Source organism: Grampus griseus (genome assembly GCF_964374135.1).
Source record: "Grampus griseus genome assembly, chromosome: 12".
Taxonomy (NCBI): Eukaryota; Metazoa; Chordata; class Mammalia; order Artiodactyla; family Delphinidae; genus Grampus; species Grampus griseus.
In genome coordinates this window covers 46778376-46800439 of record NC_139006.1, presented here as the reverse complement: position 1 = coordinate 46800439, position 22064 = coordinate 46778376, and the positions used below count along the sequence as shown (strand labels likewise).

At 38.2% G+C, this 22064-nt stretch overlaps 1 long non-coding RNA gene across 2 annotated transcripts in view; it reads left to right on the top strand.

Annotated features, from left to right (window-relative positions):
- Nucleotides 1-22064, top strand: part of LOC309830764 — a 234804-nt gene that overhangs the window by 152348 nt on the left and 60392 nt on the right. Inside the window, exon 3 of one of the 2 annotated variants that reach the window (XR_014297535.1) lies at nt 20309-20326. The exons of the other annotated variant lie outside the window; for it this stretch is intronic. This is a non-coding gene — a long non-coding RNA (uncharacterized lncRNA). Of the gene's footprint in view, nt 1-20308; nt 20327-22064 lie in introns of those variants that run through there. 2 annotated transcript variants of the gene reach the window in all.

The window sequence follows — 22064 nt, the reverse complement described above, 5'->3', positions numbered from 1 at the left end:
GCAATAAAATAGCTGAAGTGAATATGGCAAAACGTTAACTGTTAAAGCTAAATGATAGCATATGGTTTTCTCTTTGTTTTCTGTATATTTGAGAATTTTTATAATAAATTTAAAAATAATGGACTAAAGTAGGTGTTGGCAAATTATAGCTATGGGCCAAATCTGGCTCATTGCCTTCTTTGTTATTTTATTGGAACACAACCATACTCACTGGCTTATGTATTGTTTATGGCTACTTTCCCTTTACAACAGCAGAGCTGAGTAGTTATGACAGAGACCAAGTAGCCTGCCAAGCCTAAAATAATTACTTATCTTGCCCTTTACAGAAAAATTTTATTAACTCCTGCATCAAATGAATAGTTTGTAATACAAAATATGATTCATTAGTACATTAGTTGATTTTAGGAGAATTCAGAAGATTAATCTAGAGAGTGTGCACAGAAATCAGGAAGCAATTAATTATTGAAGAAAAGATACATCTTGATAATCAAATTATATTTTTAGTTTTATATTTTCAGAAAGACTTTATTTAATTGACTAGAATAATCTATAGTCTAACTCTTCTTCCTTTCCTTTAAATCGGATATAAGGAAAACTTTTTCATTTTTCTCTAGTCAGTTCTAAATGAGAGTCCAACATCATCACATCTTATGTGTTTTTCTCTATATAGAAAGAATATTCATTAGCAAGGGAAAATCTCATGTGATTTTGAAAACACTGGACTTTACTTAAATATTTTATGATTAAATGAAGATGATTTTTATTGTCGATTTTTAAAAAAATATATTTAAAAATATTTCTAATTGAACATCCACTGCATGCTCAGCACTATGCTTGGTGCTATGTAATGTTCAAAATAATTTTGAACCCTATTCTTAAAAAGGTCACCCCATAGTTGCAAACATCCTGAAACAAAAGTATTACTACTCCTTTCTGGAAGACTGTCCGATTCACACACATATGTGTATCAGCTACCACCCCAGGGTACTCTTTGAATTTCGTGTGCAGGTTCAGTCCTCCCTTTTACCTATAATAAATTGTCATCAATTCAGTTCTACAATATTTTTTTCTGTGGCCTTCTCTGTGCCTATACTAGGCACGGGAGTTGCAAAGATGGATGCAACATAGTCCTTGCCCTTAAGTGGCTCCAAGCTAGCTGGGATGAGAAAGAAAACACACTTTTTCCCAACTTGCTAAATAGAAACATGCACAAGGTGCTTTGGGAATCCTACACATTTATGATACAATAGAATTGATCCCTAAAATGCTTGATTTCTTCTTTTCTTTGTAGCTTACCTAACTCAACTCCTGATATACTTTAAATTTGTATCTGTGCCTTTCTGTCTTCATTTTTGCTGTCATAGATCCCCTCCTGGCCCTCTTCAGCTGACATTGCCGGGCCACACCTCTAATTGCGTCTCTGCGTTCTTCTCTTTAGTTTTGTATTCCTCTTCCAGAATATTGTTTCTGAAACATTGCTTTCCTTATGTCATGCCTCTTCTTGGGTAACTACAGTAATCATATTTCCTCCCAAATCAAAACGTCTTAATACTGCAGCCTCTCAGAGGCAAATTTATGTCTCCAACTTACTTATTGTATCTGGTGCAAACAAAATGCAATCACCCTCTAACATTTCAAGATTTTCCACCATTGCCTTTCATTTTTGAAGACTCTGCTTTTGATGATGATGATACTGTCATGTTTCAGGGTAATATATTCATTGATAGCTGTCTAGAATATTTTCCATTTAGGGGTGACCATATAGCCTATGAGATGATAAAAATTTACTTCATCATTTTCAGAAAGTGTTATTTGACTACAGTTTAAAAAATTCAGTTCCACCAACATTCTTTTTTCGGGAGCACAGGCTCTGGACACGCAGGCTCAGTGGCCATGGCTCACGGGCCCAGCCGCTCCGTGGCATGTGGGATCCTCCTGGACTGGGGAACGAACCCGCGACCCCTGCATCCTCAGGCGGACTCTCAACCTCTGCACCACCAGGGAAACCCCTCCACAAACATTCTTGAGCCCTACTAGGGACTGTACTAGTTTTTAGGAGAGGTAAAAATGGGTAATATGAAGAACTTAGGGGTAAGACAGGAATAAAGACACAGACCTACTAGAGAACGGACTTGAGGATATGGGGAGGGGGAAGGATGAGCTGTGACAAAGCGAGAGAGAGGCATGGACATATATACACTACCAAACATAAGGTAGATAGCTAGTGGGAAGCAGCCGCATAGCACACGGAGATCAGCTGTGTGCTTTGTGACCGCCTGGAGGGGTGGGATAGGGAGTGTGGGAGGGAGGGAGACACAAGAGAGAAGAGATATGGGAACATATGTATATGTATAACTGATTCATTTTGTTATAAAGCAGAAACTAACACACCATTGTAAAGCAATTATACCCCAATAAAAATGTAAAAAAAAAAAAGGGTAATAGAAGTTTCTGTCTTGATGAACTGGTTTGCAAGGCAGAAATAGAGACACAGATATAGAGAACAAACGTATGGACACCAAGCGAGGGAAGGGGACTGGGATACATTGGGAGATTGGGATTGACATATATACACTAATATGTATAAAATAGACAACTAATGAGAACCTGCTATATAGCACAGGGAACTCCACTTCACTATACAGTAGAAACTAACACAACATTGTAAAACAACTATACCCCAATTATAAAAAATAAATAAAGCAAAGCTGAAATACTGAAAAAGAAAAAAGGAGGGTCCTGTCTTTAAGAAGGCTATAATCTTGACTGGCTCTCAAAGGGGTGACGAGTTTTGTCTCTATTACAAGGCACATTGATGTATGTGTGATAGGAAATGCATACAGTGAGTGTTCTGAGTCCTACAAAAGGGAAATAATTTCCACATTAAGGGAATTGGAGAACACTTCATGGAAGAGGTAGCTTTTGAAATTTTTAGGATAACTACATTCTCAACAAATGGAGATATAGATGGGAATGAAGGCAGAAAGGGATATGTATTTTTCAGGGCAAAAAGGAGTCAGTTGGACCTAAGTATATTTTTTATGTTGTTGAAGGTAGCAGGGCTGATGAGTTGGCAGAATGTGGAGGACTTTGAATGCCCTGCTGAGGAATATGCATGGTATTATATGACAGACAAAGAACTGTGGGCTTTTTTTTTTTTTTTTACATCTTTATTAGAGTATAATTGCTTTATAACGGTGTGTTAGTTTCTGCTTTATAACAAAGTGAATCAGTTATACATATACATATGTTCCCATATCTCTTCCCTCTTGCGTCTCCCTCCCTCCCACACTCCCTATCCCACCCCTCCAGGCGGTCACAAAGCACCCAGCTCATCTCCCTGTGCTATGCGGCTGCTTCCCACTAGCTATCTACCTTATGTTTGGTAGTGTATATATGTCCATGCCTCTCTCTCACTTTGTCACAGCATACCATTCCCCCTCCCCATATCCTCAAGTCCATTCTCTAGTAGGTCTGTGTCTTTATTTCTGTCTTACCCCTAGGTTCTTCACGACATTTTTTTTCTTAAATTACATATATATGTGTTAGCATACGATATTTGTCTTTCTCTTTCTGACTTACTTCACTCTGTATGACAGATACTACGTCTATCCACCTCATTACAAATAGCTCAATTTTGTTTCTTTTTTATGGCTGAGTAATATTCCATTGTATATATGTGCCACATCTTCTTTATCCATTCATCCAATGATGGACACTTAGGTTGTTTCCATCTCCGGGCTATTGTAAATAGAGCTGCAATGAACATTTTGGTACATGACTCTTTTTGAATTATGGTTTTCTCAGGGTATATGCCCAGTAGTGGGATTGCTGGGTCATATGGTAGTTCTATTTGTAGTTTTTAAGGAACCTCCATACTGTTCTCCATAGTGGCTGTACCAATTCACATTCCCACCAGCAGTGCAAGAGTGTTCCCTTTTCTCCACACCCTCTCCAGCATTTATTTCTAGATTTTTTGATGATGGCCATTCTGAATGGTGTGAGATGATATCTCATTATAGTTTTGATTTGCGTTTCTCTAATGACTAATGATGTTGAGCATTCTTTCATGTGTTTGTTGGCAGTCTGTATATCTTCTTTGGAGAAATGTCTATTTAGGTCTTCTGCCCATTTTTGGATTGAGTTGTTTGTTTTTTTGTTATTGAGCTGCATGAGCTGCTTATAAATTTTGGAGATTAATCCTTTGTCAGTTGCTTCATTTGCAAATATTTTCTCCCATTCTGAGGGTTGTCTTTTGGTCTTGTTTACGGTTTCCTTTGCTGTGCAAAAGCTTTGAGGTTTCATTAGGTCCCATTGTTTATTTCTGTTTTTATTTCTGTTTCTCCAGGAGGTGGGTCAAAAAGGATTTTGCTGTGATTTATGTCATAGAGTGTTCTGCCTATGTTTTCCTCTAAGAATTTGATAGTTTCTGGCCTTATATTTAGGTCTTTAATCCATTTTGAGTTTATTTTTGTGTATGGTGTTAGGGAGTGATCTAATCTCATATTTTTACATGTACCTGTCCAGTTTTCCCAGCACCACTTATTGAAGAGGCTGTCTTTCTCCACTGTACATTCCTGCCTCCTTTATCAAAGATAAGGTGACCATATGTGCGTGGGTTTATCTGTGGGCTTTCTATCTTGTTCCATTGATCTATTTCTCTGTTTTTGTGCCAGTACCATACTGTCTTGATTACTGTAGCTTTGTGGTATAGTCTGATGTCAGGGAGCCTGATTCCTCCAGCTCCGTTTTTCATTCTCAAGACTGCTTTGGCTATTTGGGGTCTTTTGTGTTTCCATACAAATTGCGAAATTTTTTTGTCCTAGTTCTGTGAAAAATGCCAGTGGTAGTTTGATAGGGATTGCATTGAATCTATAGATTGCTTTGGGTAGTAGAGTCATTTTCACCATGTTGATTCTTCCAATCCAAGAACATGGTATATCTCTCCATCTATTTGTATCATCTTTAATTTCTTTCATCAGTGTCTTATAATTTTCTGCATACAGGTCTTTTTTCTCTTTAGGTAGGTTTATTCCTAGATATTTTATTCTTTATGTTGCAATGGTAAATGGGAGTGTTTTCTTGATTTCACTTTCAGATTTTTCATCATTAGTGTATAGGAATGCAAGAGATTTCTGTGCATTAATTTTGTTTCCTGCTACTTTACCAAATTTATTGATTAGCTCTAGTAGTTTTCTGGTAGCATCTTTAGGATTCTCTATGTATAGTATCATGTCATCTGCAAACAGTGACAGCTTTACTTCATCTTTTCCTATTTGGATTCCTTTTATTTCCTTTTCTTCTCTGATTGCTGTGGCTAAAACTTCCAAAACTATGTTGAATAATAGTGGTGAGAGTGGACAACCTTGTCTTGTTCCTGATCTTAGTGGAAATGGTTTCAGTTTTTCACCATTGAGAACGATGTTGGCTGTGGGTTTGTCTTATAGGGCCTTTATTATGTTGAGGAAAGTTTCCTCTACGCCTACTTTCTAGAGAGCTTTTATCATAAATGGGTGTTGAATTTTGTCAAAAGCTTTCTCTGCATCTATTGAGATGATCATGTGGTTTTTCTCCTTCAATTTGTTAATATGGTTTATCACATTGATTGATTTGCGTATATTGAAGAATTCATGCATTCCTGGAATAAACCCCACTTGATCATGGTGTATGATCCTTTTAATGTGCTGTTGGATTCTGTTAGCTAGTATTTTGTTGAGGATTTTTGCATCTATGTTCATCAGTGTTATTGGCCTGTAGTTTTCTTTCTTTGTCACATCCTTGTCTGGTTTTGGTATCAAGGTGATGGTGGCCTCGTAGAAAGAGTTTGGGAGTGTTCCTCCCTCTGCTATACTTTGGAAGAGTTTGAGAAGGATAGGTGTTAGCTCTTCTCTAAATGTTTGATAGAATTCGCCTGTGAAGCCATCTGGTCCTGGGCTTTTGTTTGTTGGAAGATTTTTAATCACAGTTTCAATTTCAGTGCTTGTGATTGGACTGTTCATATTATCTATTTTTTCCTGATTCAGTCTTGGCAGGTTGTGCATTTCTAAGAATTTGTCCATTTCTTCCAGGTTGTCCATTTTATTGGCATAGAGTTGCTTGTAGTAATCTCTCATGATCTTTTGTATTTCTGCAGTGTCAGTTGTTACTTCTCCTTTTTCATTTCTAATTCTATTGATTTGAGTCTTCTCCCTTTTTTTCTTGATGAGTCTGGCTGATGGTTTATCAATTTTGTTTATCTTCTCAAAGAACCAGCTTTTAGTTTTATTGTTCTTTGCTACCGTTTCCTTCATTTCTTTTTCATTTATTTCTGATCTGATTTTTATGATTTCTTTCCTTCTGGTAAGTTTGGGGTTTTTTTGTTCTTCTTTCTCTAATTGCTTTAGGTGCAAGGTTAGGTTGTTTATTCGAGATGTTTCCTGTTTCTTAAGGTAGGATTGTATTGCCATAAACTTCCCTCTTAGAACTGCTTTTGCTGCATCCCATAGATTATGGGTCATCGTGTCTCCACTGTCATTTGTTTCTAGGTATTTTTTGATTTCCTCTTTGATTTCTTCAGTGATCACTTCATTATTAAGTAGTGTATTGTTTAGCCTCCATGTGTTTGTATTTTTTAGAGACCTTTTCCTGTAATTGATATCTAGTCTCATAGCGTTGTGATCGGAAAAGATACTTGATATGATTTCAATTTTCTTAAATTTACCAAGGCTTGATTTGTGACCCAAGATATGATCTATCCTGGAGAATGTTCCATGAGCACTTGAGAAAAATGTGTATTCTGTTGTTTTTGGATGGAATGTCCTATAAATATCAATTAAGTCCATCTTGTTTAATGTATCATTTAAAGGTTGTGTTTCCTTATTTATTTTCATTTTGGATGATCTGTCCATTGGTGAAAGTGGGGTGTTAAAGTCCCCTACTATGAATGTGTTATGGTAGATTTCCCCTTTTATGGCTGTTAGTATTTGCCTTATGTATTGAGGTGCTCCTATGTTGGGTGCATAAATATTTACAATTGTTATATCTTCTTCTTGGATCGATCCCTTGATCATTATGTAGTGTCCTTCTTTGTCTCTTCTAATAGTATTTATTTTAAAGTCTATTTTTTTCTGAAATGAGAATTGCTACTCCAGCTTCCTTTTGGTTTCCATTTGCATGGAATATCTTTTTCCATCCCCTTACTTTCAGTCTGTATGTGTCTCTAGGTCTGAAGTGGGTCTCTTGTAGACAGTATATATATGGTTCTTGTTTTTGTATCCATTCAGCCAATCTGTGTCTTTTGGTGGGAGCATTTAGTCCATTTACATTTAAGGTAATTATCGATATGTATGTTCCTATTCCCATTTTCTTATGTGTTTGGGTCTGTTATTGTAGGTCTTTTCCTTCTCTTGCGTTTCTTGCCTAGAGAAGATCCTTTAGCATTTGTTGTAAAGCTGGCTTGGTGGTTCTGAACTCTCTCAGCTTTTGCTTGTCTGTAAAGGTTTTAATTTCTCCAACAAATCTGAATGAGATCCTTGCTGGATAGAGTAATCTTGGTTGCAGGTTGTTCTCCTTCATCACTTTAAATATGTCCTGACAGTCCCTTCTGGTTTGCAGAGTTTCTGCTGAAACATCAGCTGTTAACCTTATGGGGATTCCCTTGTGTGTTATTTGTTGTTTTTCCCTTGCTGCTTTTAATATGTTTTCTTTGTATTTAATTTTTGACAGTTTGATTAATATGTGTCTTGGCGTGTTTCTCTTTGGATTTATCCTGTATGGGACTCTCTGTGCTTCCTGGACTTGATTAACTATTTCCTTTCCCATATTAGGGAAGTTTTCAACTATACTCTCTTCAAATATTTTCTCAGTCCCTTTCTTTTTCTCTTCTTCTTCTGGGACTCCTATAATTCGAATGTTGGTGCATTTAATGTTGTCCCAGAGGTCTCTGAGACTGTCCTCAGTTCTTTTCATTCTTTTTTCTTTATTCTGCTCTGCAGTAGTTATTTCCATTATTTTATCTTCCAGGTCACTTATCCATTCTTCTGCCTCAGCTATTCTGCTATTGATCCCTTCTAGTATATTTTTAATTTCATTTATTGTGTTGTTCATCGTTGTTTGTTTCATGTTTAGTTCTTCTAGTTCCGTGTTAAATGTTTCTTGCATTTTCTCTATTCTATTTCCAAGATTTTGGATCATCTTTACTATCATTATTCTGAATTCTTTTTCAGGTAGACTGCCTATTTCCTCTTCATTTGTTAGGTCTGGTGGGTTTTTATCTTGCTCCTTCATCTGCTGTGTGTTTTTCTGTTTTCTCATTTTGCTTATCTTGCTGTGTTTGGGGTCTCCTTTTTGCAGGCTGCAGGTTTGTAGTTCCCATTGTTTTTGGTGTCTGTCCCCAGTGACTGATGTTGCTTCAGTGGGTTGCGTAGGTTTCCTGGTGGAGGGGACTAGTGCCTGTGTTCTGGTGGATGAGGCTGGATCTTGTCTTTCTGGTGGGCAGGTCCATGTCTGGTGGTGTGTTTTGGGGTGTCTGTGGACTTATTATGATTTTAGGCAGCCTCTCTGCTAATGGGTGGGGTTGTGTTCCTATCTTGCTAGTTGTTTGGCATAGGGTGTCCAGCACTGTAGCTTCCTGGTCGTTGACTGAAGCTGGGTGCTGGTGTTGAGACGGAGATCTCTGGGAGATTTTTGCTGTTTGATATTATGTGGAGCTGGGAGGTCTCTTGTGGTCCAGTGTTCTGAAGTTGGCTCTCCCACCTCAGAGGCACAGCACTGACTCCTGGCTGCAGCACCAAGAGCCTTTCATCCACACAGCTCAGAATAAAAGGGAGAAAAAGTAAAAAGAAAGAATTAGTAGAAGTAGAAAAAAGAAAAAAAGAAAGAAAGGAGGGAGGGAGGGAGGGAGGAATGAAGGAAGGAAGGAGGGAAGGAAGGAAAAAAGAAAGAAAGAAGGTAAAGTAAAATAAAGTAAGATAAAATATAATAAAGTTATTAAAATAAAAATTATTATAAAAAAATTTAAAAAAACAAACCAAAAAAACGGACGGATAGAACCCTAGGACAGATGGTGGAAGCAAAGCTATACAGACAAAATCTCACAGAGAAGCATACACATACACACTCACAGAAAGAAGAAAAGGGGAAAAAATCATAAATCTTGCTCTCAAAGTCCACCTCCTCAATTTGGGATGATTCGTTGTCTATTCATGTATCCCACAGATGCAGGGTCCATCAAGTTGATTGTGGAGCTTTAATCCGCTGCTTCTGAGGCTGCTGGGAGAGATTTCCCTTTCTCTTCTTTGTTCTCACAGCTCCCAGGGGCTCAGCTTTGGATTTGGCCCCACCTCTGCGTGTAGGTCGCCGGAGGGCGTCTGTTCTTCGCTCAGACAGGACGGGGTTAAAGGACCCGCTGATTCGGGGGCTCTGGCTCACTCAGGCCGTGGGGAGGGAGGCATACGGATGCGGGGTGAGCCTGCAGCGGCGGAGGCCGGCGTGACGCTGCACCAACCTGAGGCGCGCCGTGCGTTCTTCCGGGGAAATTGTCCCTGGATCCCGGGACCCTGGCAGTGGCGGGCTGCACAGGCTCCCCGGAAGGGTGGTGTGGATAGTGACCTGTGCTCGCACACAGGCTTCTTGGTGTCAGCAGCAGCAGCCTTAGCGTCTCCTGCCCGTCTCTGGGGTCCGCGCTTTTAGCCGCGGCTCGCGCCCGTCTCTGGAGTTCCTTTAAGCAGCACTCTTAATCCCCTCTCCTCGCGCACCAGGAAACAAAGAGGGAAGAAAAAGTCTCTTGCCTCTTCGGCAGGTCCAGACTTTTCCCCGGACTCCCTCCCGGCTAGCCGTGGTGCACTAACCCCCTGCAGGCTGTGTTCACCACGCCAACCCCAGTCCTCTCCCTGTGCTCCGACCGAAGCCCAAGCCTCAGCTCCCAGCCCCGCCCGCCCCGGCGGGTGAGCAGACAAGCCTCTCGGACTGGTGAGTGCCGGGTCGGCCCTGATCCTCTGTACGGGAATCTCTCTGCTTTGCCCTCCGCACCCCTGTTGCTATGCTCTCCTCCGCGGCTCCGAAGCTTTCCCCCTCTGCCACCCGCAGTCTCTGCCAGCGAAGGGGCTTCCTAGTGTGTGGAAACCTTACCTACTTCACAGCTCCCTCCTACTGGTGCAGGTCCCGTCCCTATCCTTCTGTCTCTGTTTAGTTTTTTCTTTTGCCCTACCCAGGTACGTGGGGACTTTCTTGCTTTTTGGGAGGTCTGAAATCTTCTGCCAGAGTTCAGTAGGTGTTCTGTAGGAGCTGTTCCACGTGTAGATGTATTTCTGGTGTATCTGTGGGGAGGAAGGTGATCTCCGCGTCTTACTCTTCTGCCATCTTCCCCTCGTCCCCCCACTGTAAGCTTTTGAACAGATATTTACCTAGTCAAAGCTGTGCTTAAGGAATTTGTCTTGGAAGCTTTGTGGTTAATGGATAGAGAAGAGACACTAGAGACAACGATAAACTTGGAGGCCACCATAATGGTTTAGGTAATGAACCTGAAATAGTGTGGTTTCAGTGGGAAGGGAAAAAGAGATATATGATGGAGGTAAAATGGACAGTACCGAATGATAGACTTAATGGAGGTGGACGAATAAGGTATTGGGGACTGGAGGGGAACACGTCCCTCCTTTTGAAATTGGGTGCAATGGAAGAAACAGGAATCTACCTGAGGTTTAGTGTAAGAACTGATCAGTTTTTAACATTTTGTTTGTGTTCTTTTTTCCTTTTCTGCTTAAAAAGATTCAAACCTTTATCCAGACTTAAAATTTGTTAATATTTTGCCACATTAACTCTCTCTATATGTACAAATACACTTTTTTGGTATATTTTGTATAATTTGTGTATTTGAATATTTTCAATAATTTTAAAGTTGCATATATCATGACACTTCATTTCTACAGTATATATCTCCTAATAACAAAGACTTCTGCTGTATAATCAGTTTCAGTGTCCTTGATGCAAAAAGCATCAAAAAGAATAATGATATTAATGAGCTATGACACATTGAATAAAAAAGAATACATGAGTTCACAGTGTTCCTCAGAAGGGATGGTGGTGATGAAAAGCAAGCTCTTCTTTAGAGAAGGCTGTCAGCTAATAAATATAGAAAAAATAGTAGATTAGAAAATTTTAATGTTGCACCCAGCAATGTAATAAGTGATTCAGGTAAAGATCATCAATGGGTATTAATATTATTGAGTGAAGCTTTGTTGGGAAACCAGGTATTTACATGGTCTCCATATATCACATCATCTCACCAATGGGTAAAACTAAGCATTGCCCCAAATGGGACAAGCTGAAAACATGCACCTCCTTGCATGATGAAATCAAAATTATATAATGTCACCAATGTAATATTCTTGCCCAAAGTGTTTAACCTGAATCTTCAAATGAGAAAACAATCAGAAAAAAATCTCAATTTTGGAATGTTCTATAATAAAATGACCTGAATTTTTCAAAAATGTCAATGTTATGATATACAAAATATAGTGGGAGATTGTGCTAGATTAAAGGAGACTAAAGGGACATCAAAACTGCACACAGTATTCGATTCTTAATTGGATCATAGAATATCCAATGGCAATGAAGAATAGCAATAAAGGGCATTTATGAGACCAATGAAAAAAATTTGAATTGTGGCATTTAAAGTCTAGAAAATATCATGTTTTTACTGTCCAGTTTTCTAAATATTTTTAGCACCAATATACACAAGACAGAAAGCAGGAGTAGCATTATATATTATTGATAAAATTTAAATAAAGACATTTTTAAAGGAGACAATAATTAAATATGGTGAAGATGTCTTTATCATGAATATTTTTGCATCAAATAAAATAGCATAACATGCTCAAAGGAAAAAATGCAAAGGAAAGAGATAGAACTAAGAGATTTTAATTTATATCTTTAGTCACTGACAGATTATAAAAATATTCTGAAAATAAGTTAGACAAAGACAGCAAAAACAAAAAGCAACCCAACAACAAAACCAAATGGAACAATATTATTCACTGATAAAGTTGCTGAAGTTTGAAATAATATATTGACATATGAATTTGGGGAGCACATTAAAAGAATAAGTCACAACCAATTGAAATTCTATCTAGTACAGTAAGGTGATTGTAAGTTAGAAGCGTCTATTACAATATTTAACCATCGTAACAACTCAAAAAAATAACTTCCATAGGTGCTTTAAAAAGCTTGATGTAATTCATCAGCTGTTTTTAACTGAAAGAATGAAATATAAAGAAATGGAATGATCATTAACCTTATAAAAATGATGTATCATACAAAAATCTGCCATTATGCTTAGTGTTAAATGGTAAACACATTTTTTTTAATCAGGAAAATGATCCCACTATTATATAATATTTTCTGGAAGTAATAGCCAAATATAAATATTGGAAGGGAGTTAAAATTATGGTTATTCATAAAACATACATTTTTCTACATGGGAATTCCAAGAGAATCGATTAAAAGTTAATGCAAACAATATGAAAATTTATTAAGGTGGCTGATTAACTAATTAATAACAAAAGTCAATAATCTAAACAATTATTTAGAAATACACTAGTTTATAGTAGCAACTATAAATGCACCACCTCATAATGAAGCAGGGAAGAAATGTGTAGAATCTGTACGATTAAAACGCTAAAGTTTTCCTGAGGGACATAGAGAGGACGTGAACCAACAGAAAGACATACTTGTTTTTGTGCAGAAAAGCCATATGACAGAAAGACCCCCCAAAATTCTTTTTTGTGGAATTTGACAAAAGAATTTCAATTCATATCAAGTAACAAATAATTAAGAATAGAAATTTAAATTCTAGTATATGAAAAGTATAGTAATGAGAGAAGTCAAGCCTTACAAAGTATTAAATATGATGCTACAGTAATTAACACATTTTGGAACTGGAAAATGAATAAAAAGATCAATGAAATAGATTAAGAATTTCAGGTATAGATTTAATGTATAATTAAAGGAAGATCTCTGGTCTGAAATACAGATGGCGTCTTAGACCACTAAGAAAATGTACATAATTCAAAAGATGGTATTGAGGCAGGTGGCCAGCCACTTAGAACAAAATTAACCTGCTCCTTATACCAGAAAAAATTCCAGATGGAGAAAAGATTTAAATGTAAAGGAAGCCAGTCATAGAAAAAAAGAACTGAGTAAAAATTTAAATACCTTGAAGTAGGGGATATTGATCTAAATCCCATAGAGTTAAGGATTGATGAATTTTAGCAACATAAAAATTAAAACATGAATATAGCAAATAAGCAAAGAAAAAAGAGGGATAAGCTGGAAAAAATTTGTTTACATGTGTAACAAAGTTCAGCTCCCATAATAAGTAGTGAGCTCTTGCAAATCTGTAAGAAAAAGTTGACAACCCAAAAGAAAAACCAGCAAAGGACATAAGTAGATCTTTCACTTAAAAGGACATAAAATGATTCATAGGCAGAAGTTGCTCAATCTTAGTCATTATTAGATATATAAATAATAGCAACAACAACAAAAACAAGTAAAAATATGTCACCAATCAGATTAAACATTTGATAACAAAAACATTAGATAATACCTGTTGCTGGGGAGGAAGTAGGAAAATGGGAAATCATCTCCTTGACTGAAAGTGGAAGTTCCAGTTGGTAAAATGTTTTGGGAAGGTGATTTGACCATAGCTAACAAAAATTTAAATATACATTCACCTTGATGCAACAATTTCTATTCTCTGAATTCAGCCCATTCAATGCATTATTTTGTGAGTCTTGGTCCTACGTTCCTTTTCCCTATCTGGAGTCTCTAGATTGGTCTCATGCAATAAAAACCTACAGGTAGATCTACAGAGTCCAGGCCTGTTCTACTCTGAACTCCAGACCTATACATCCAAAAGCCTGCTTAACGTCTCCTCTTGGAAATTTCAGATGCAGCTCAAACACATCATGTTGAGAACTCGTGTTCTCTTTCTCACATTGACCAGTGTCCGCTTCCCAGGCAATAAGACCACCATCTATCTCTATCTAGTTGTTCAAGACTGAAGCCCAAGAGATGTTATTGACACCTTTTTCTTTTTTTTTTTTTGCGGTACGCGGACCTCTCACTGTTGTGGCCTCTCCCACTGTGGAGCACAGGCTCCGGACGCGCAGGCTCAGCGGCCATGACCCACGGGCCCAGCCGCTCCGCGGCATGTGGGATCTTCCCGGACCGGGGCACGAACCCGTGTCCCCTGCATCGGCAGGCGGACTCTCAACCACTGCACCACCAGGGAAGCCCGACACCTTTTTCTTTTTAACCTTCCATTTCCAATCTGTCACCAAATTCTTTTGATTTTACATCTCTCAAATTCATTCCCTTCTCTCCATCTTGACCATCACTGTCTTTCTTAGGCAAGTTATTATGGTCCCTCACCTGGATTATTATTGTTGCAACTTCCTAACAGATCTGCATCCATTCCGGCCAGCCTCCAATCTGTTTACTACTGATACATGAGTGCTGGAAAAGACATTTTCAAGAGCAAAAATCCAAGCCTATAAATATGTTTTTAAACCATTCAATGGCTTTTAGCATAAAAGGGAACACAAATTTTTAGTTTAGGCTAGAAGGTCCTGGATTATCTGACACTTGTCCACTTTTCAGTTTCACCTTTTACCACATTCTATTCATAAGGAGTTTGCAGGGCTCTTATTCAGCTTCTCCCTTACAGGTCTCATAGTTGCAAGTTTACATGTATTTGTGTGATTGTTACTCTCTGTCCTCACCACTAGGAACCTTTTTTTTTTGGTCAAAATTGTATTCCTGGAACCTAGCGCATAAAAGTACTCAAATTTTTTTTTTTTTGCGCTACGCGGGCCTCTCACTGTTGTGGCCTCTCCCGTTGCAGAGCACAGGCTCTGAACGCGCAGGCTCAGCGGCCATGGCTCACGGGCCCAGCCGCTCCGCGGCACGTGGGATCCTCCCGGACCGGGGCACGAACCCGTGTCCCCTTTATCGGCAGGCAGACTCTCAACCACTGCGCCATCAGGGAAGCCCCTCAAATATTTTTGAATTAATAAATACATGAATGAAAGCAAAAGGTACTTCCAAGAAGAAACAATGTGTGTTTCAAACTTTGTTGAAAGATCTATGAGGATAATGGTAAATTCTAAGAAGCAGCCGGCAAATTTGAAAATAGATGATTATTGGTGAATTCCAGAGGTGAAGGCAGGTATTGACAAGAGAATCCAAAAAGACTATGGAGTATGTTCTGGAAAGGGAAGAAGGGAATGAGGAACAGATCACATGAGTGATTAATTTTGGAGAAATACAGGGTATAAGGGTATGGAGGTCTCATGAGATCAAAGACATATGTATTAGAAGCAAATGAATGAGATTCATGGAAGAATAATAAGTTGTGGTCCTAAAACTTTCCTAGAATTTAAATGTTAGAAGTGGAACAATTTCACAAGGCTTAGCGTGTGGCATGCGTAAGAACTGGTGTTTATGATGATATGAATTGTATTCTAGATACTATGTACATGTTTCTGAAGAAATTAAAATCTCCTTAAAGTTGGGGAGCATATCTTCTTCCCTCTGCTTCCTTAGTGTTGCCTGGGGTCCCATAAATACTCAATAAACATTTTAAGTTAAATTGAATCAAAGCCCTATTTTAAAGAAATTCTGCCACCCTAAGTTCTTACAGCATTTTTCTAAACTCATCCCACAGTTACTTCCATCACAACATCTTGAAAAGAAATTAGTATCTGTTGTAACCATTTTCTCATCACTTGATCTCAAGCAGTGATTTTTTTTTTCATTTTCATGCCATTGGGGAGTTCCAAAATAAATTTGCTGTTGCAGTCAGTGAGCAGTGCATATTTTTTGGCAATTATAACAAAATTAACAACAAGAAACATGGGAACCGGTTTTTAAAACATGTGTCTGGTTCTTGGGAGGGTTTTTCAACTCAAGCAACTGCAAACATCATCAAAATTCCATTATATAATCCACTAGTTAGTATGAAATGCTGATGACCAACCCCTGAACTGCACATCCAAGCAGTCAAACTAGTATGAGTCACAGAACTGTGGACTTAGAGTCAGTGAGAAGAACACCCAGAAAAATCTGCATTGATTGTGAACTAAGAATAAGAGAAATGCCCAGTTCTATCAGAAATCATGTGTCAATATTATATCACCAACTCTTTTCTTGGACTAATCACATCAAGGAGTAACTGCAAGATCTTATGAAAGTTTTTACCATCAAACATATTTACTTCCATTCAGAGGTGTTAAGTTTGATTCCTTGCAAATTAAATAAAGAGTATATAGAAAACTGTGTCTCAAAATGTTCTTAAAATGTTGCTTCTCAGGCCTTATTTTATATTTACTAAATCCATATTTCTAGAGAGTGGGAGCCAGACAATTATATTTTTAGTTAGTGTCCAAAGTGGACTGGATGTACCTTAAAGTTCAAGAACCTCTGACATAGAAGCTTAGCTAACAAGATTTTATTCCTAAACTGTCTTGGTGCATATATCACAACTGTTACACAAATGAGTACAGACACAATGATCCTGGGGGTATTCTATGATTTAAGTTGTTATTGCCAGTTTCTGACATTTTCAGCAATGGAGAACAACCTGAGTGTTTCTGTTAATGAGGGGAAATTGCTTGACATAGAGGCAAAGAAGACAAACTTTGGAGTCAGACAAGTTGAGATCAAATCCTGGATCTTCCACTGCGTGACTTTGGCCAAATCAATCACTTTCCAAGAGTCTCAGTTTTCTCATTTGAAAAATGGAGATAATGATGTCTGTATAATAGGCAAGAGTTTATGGGAATTAAATGAGGGCATGAGAAATCATGGTGAATTAGGCAGTTCCATAGAGGTGAAACAAAGTCTGTGAAGGGACTTGGTGAGGGATAAAACCAGAAATATAAGCAGAAGCCAGGTGCTGAATGGTCTTGTAAGAAGTCATCTGAGCCTGACGATGGATAGTTTTCCAAATTCCAGAACGTTGCTTCCTGGTCTTTATTTTGTTAATGATACCCAGGTAGTTCTTCCCTGTCCTTGAATAATCTCGGCCCCATTTCACCCAAACCTCAACTATCTAAAAATTCTGAGGAAGGTGATAAGGACACGGCTTCAAGAATCCTTGAGAACACCGGAGGGAAAAGAGGTAGTGCTAACCTTGCCGCCAGCAGGAGGGGTTGCTGGTGATAACCTGAGCAGTCTCAGTGGAGGCTGCCAGGGAGCAGGGAGAGTCATACTCACTGGCACCGAAGCATCAACCAGTATTCACTGAGCACACACTGGGCAAGGATCTGAGGATACGAAGATAAGTGAGGTCTGTGTGCTGTTAACTAACACAGTCTAATGGGAGAATATATGCAGGTAAAAATGAATTACAATGTCACATGACAACTTCTATAATAGAGGTTTGTACAAGATTCTCTAGGAGAAGAGTAAAGAGCAAACACTAATCTGCTTTAAAGAGTGAGAAGGGTCTTAATAAAGGAGTCAGCATTTGAGATGAATCCTGATGGGATGTGGAGGATGTCTGTAGATGGAGAGGGATGGGATGTGGGGTTGGGGGAAGTGCAGCATCCTACAGGGAGTAGATTGTGCTAAAGTCAGTGAGCCAAAGCCTGGAGAGTTGAAAGAGACAGAATTTGGCAAGTAATTGGTCTTTGATCTTTGGGTTAGCTCTACTATAACTGGCTGTGCTTTGTTTTACTCAAAGTGGAAACAAGGGTGAACTTCCTTTTTCTGCTATAGAGTGGGTTGCAAAGGTCCCCACAGGCGTGGCCTTCCCTCAACCATTGCCTCATCGGGACACACCATGGCAGGTGTCTTTGCAACCATTACTCACTTGTTCACATCAGCCCACATCAGAATTAGTTTTCTGAAGGCCAAGCACTACTCTTCTGGTGTTTGTTCAGCAGTTGGTTTAAGTTACTAATCTGTGAAGCATCTTAAGATGCCCTGTGATAAGTTGCTTCTCCTCAACACAAGTTGAGGATGAGACTCTGCATGGGAAAGTTTCATGCCCATTTTATTTATACAACCAGAATCTAAAACAACTCTCTTAAATGCTGGATATTCCTCTTCAAATATTTGTTGAACAATTTATTACTGTTGTTTATCTGTTTTGTATCTTCCTTCTGGAGGATGGATGATCTCAGCCTCTGTGTGTGTGTGTACATGTGTGTTGGTGTGTATGTCTTTGCTGTAAACTCCTCACACTATACTAAAGATTCTCCTTCTCTCATTGTCTTTTGTTTATTGTCAAGACTTTTAGAGTTAGAAAAAGTCTCATGGGGCTAGATATTACATTGTGAAATCTCCACAGGCTTTTCTTCCTAATTCTAGAAACAGGGGCTTTTGGGCACTGAATATGACCTTACTTTTAAAGCCTGCTAGGGCTGGGGTTCCTCCATGACAGGATGTTTCATAAAAAGCAGTTTGACTTCAGCAGTTAGTTCTTCTTTAAAGAGAGCATTTCTCAGAGGCCTTCTTTTTTGTGAGGCAGGGGGTACAAATAGGACCACATCCCCAGCGTGGTGTGGTCCATGAGCCAGCAGGCATTCCACCTGCTCCTCAAAATGCCCCTCTCCCACCTATGCTCAGGTCCTAACTCATACTTGGTATATGAACACCCATCAGGCTTCCCTGGTGGCGCAGTGGTTGAGAGTCCGCCTGCCGATGCAGGGGACACGGGTTCACGCCCCGGTCCAAGAAGATCCCACATTCCGCGGAGCGGCTGGGCCCGTGAGCCATGGCTACTGAGCCTGCGTGTCCGGAGCTTGTGCTCCACAACGGGAGAGGCCACAACAGTGAGAGGCCCGCGTACCGCAAAAAACAAAACAAAACAAAACAAAACACCCATCAACTATTAAAACAAAAAAAAATTTCTGTCAGTGGAATATTTTGGGAAAGTGATGGATAATGAATTTATAGACACCAATTAATGAAATTCAATAATTTATTCATGCAATAAACTGGGATTGTGTTTTGATTATGTATCAGATGCTATGCTAGGTGTTGGAGATCCAACATATCCATAAGAAGGTCACAGTTCAAAGAGCATTATGCCCTTGTGGAGAAAATGACAGTATTGCTTTATTAATATATTTATATTATCTATTTTCCTTAGGTCAGTGTAGCCCAATCTGTAAGCCAGGAACTTGGCAGGCTGAAATTATTGCAAGGAGCCTCTGATATCTTACAGTTTCCCATCATTGTCTGTAGACTAAATAGATAGATCCAAATTTATATATTATCCATTTATTATTTAAACAGTGATAATTCCAAAAATTAGTTTGAATTTTCAAATATTTATCAAATAGTTCATATATTTATGAAAATTATCCTATTTGTAAAATTAATAAAATACAAATAAAATTAATTAACTATAACTATAGTAATTGAGTATTTTCTTGACAGATTTAATTAATGATATTACTATCCAGTAAAAAGCTTTTATATAAATGCAAACTGTACAAATATTTAAAAGGAGAGCTGTATACCTTAAAAACAGAAACTGCTAAGAACCACTGACCACTAAACTGTTAACATGAGCCTAAGCCATGTTTATTTTATTTTATTTTATTTTATTTTATTTATTTATTTTTTTCTGCTGTACGCATAGGCTCCGGACGCGCAGGCTCAGCGGCCATGGCTCACGGGCCCAGCCGCTCCGCGGCATGTGGAATCTTCCCGGACCGGGACACGAACCCGTGTCCCCTGCATCGGCAGGCGGACTCCCAACCACTGCGCCACCAGGGAAGCCCCCATGTTTATTTTAAAACAAATAATGAGTAATTCCTTAATATTCTTTTTTTCACCTGCAAGGAATTTTCCAAGAGTCTTTGAGAATTTAATATTATTCTTTCATTTATTCCACTAGTATTTATTGAGTGCCTACAACCAGGTACTCAATATTGTATCTACCACAGAATATTGCATAAAACCCTGACAAATATTGGGGCGATTAACCATTTAGGAAGATATACTGATAAATTACTTTTTTGCAATGAGTTTACTTTTCTTATTAATTTACATAAAGTTGTTTCAAATAAAATGTTATTGACCCTGATAAATAATATGGTCTTCAAGTATGAATGCAGGAAAAAATGGATGCAGCAAAAATTTTTTCTTTATTGCAAAACTGGAAAGATGCTTAGATTTCCTCGAAGTTGCTCTTTGACCTGATACTTGAATTACCCTCTTAAACCACATGCTTGATGCAAAAATGTTAAATAGTTTTAAATTTTCCAAAGTTCAAAAATTAATAAATTTATTGAAATAATCACTAGTAATATTGTTTTAGGACTTCTCTGGTGGTGCAGTGGTTAAGAATCCTCCTGCCAATGCAGGGGACACAGGTTCAAGCCCTGGTCCAGGAAGATCCCACATGCTGAGGAGCAACTAAGCCCACGCACCACAACTACTGAGCCTGCGAGCCACAACTACTGAGCCCATGTGCCTAGAGCCCATGCTCTGCAGCAAGAGAAGCCACAGCAATGAGAAGGCCGCGCACTGCAAGGAAGAGTAGCCCCACTCACCACAACCAGAGAAAGCCTGTGCATAGCAACGAAGACCCAATGCAGCCAAGAGAAAAAAAATATATTGTTTTATATTTACAATTAGTAATAGAATATAAGCACTGAAAATAAAAACTGAATATAAAACAAATTCTGGTAGTGTGATTATCTGCCATATGTATTTTACTGCAATAGAGGTAGCAGACCAAAAGACTTTCAAAGTTAATGAAAGTACTTGAAAACCTCCTTAACTCCTAAATTTAAAGTGTATTTTAAATGAAACATTCACTACTTTTGCACACATTATGAAATGAATCATTCACCATCTTTTAAGACATCTTTCTTTTTAGGGATCTTATATATAGTTTATTTAACTGTCTTTGTGCTTTATTTTATTTATTTATACTTCATTCCTTTACTTGTCTATTTTATTGAGGTATAATTGACATATAATATTATGTTAGTTTCAGGTGTACAACATGATTCAATATTTGTATATATCAAGAAGTGATCACCACAGTAAGTTTAGTTAACATCCCTCATTCATTTTTATTGCTGAGTAATATTCCATTATATGGTATACCACATTGTGTTTATCTATTCATCAGTTGATGAACAGTGGGTTGCTTCAACTTTTTTGACTATTATGAATAATGCTTCTATGAATAGTTGTATACAAGTTTTTTTTTTGTTTTGGGGTTTTTTTTTTAGTTTATTTAATTGTCTTTGAATTTCAGGATGTTGTGGCACTTAAAATTAAAGATTATCAAAACTTGCTAAAAGATAAGTGGATGCTTCAGTAGTCTGGATTATGTCTACAACCAGCCAATACTTGATAGCAATGAACAAATGAGTAGATTGTGACAGTTTATCCATCTTTTCAACCTAACTGTGTAGATACTGAATTAAGAGCCTGTTGCTTACTAGGGGCTATTAATACATCAAGACGGTATTTGCAGGATCCAGCCAGGTAATGACCTTCCTGTACTTTGACAGTTGATAAATTGTAAGGTTGATACACTACTAGAGTTTCCCAGACCCCCACCTGAAAGTAGTATTGGGACAAAGTGGTGATGTATGGTCATAGAATTCTCTAAGTTGGGGTGAATATTTGATTTAAATAGTACTTTGATTTCAAAATGATTTTGAAATTAGAGACACTACTAGAACCTGAATGGACTTTCTTTTACTGCCTAACTCCATTTTGGCCCTTCAGAGATACCTCCCAGCTCTGACCATAACCGTAAATGTGATCTCACACTCAGCCCGTGTAGATGCACATGTTGAACTTGAATCACACTTGTGGATTTGACCATTATCCCATGTCCATTGCTGTCTTTTAGCTTACCACCTGCCACAGGTGCTTTGTATTAATACTTTGCTAAATTAATAAGTCTAATAAATTTATGTTCTCAGCAAGAACATGTTAAATTTTTTTTCTGGTGGGTGTGACCAACTAGTATAACTCCACAGACATACTCGTTATTCTCGGTACCAACTTAAATTACTCACATAGAACTTAGTTTTGAAGACAAAGTATTT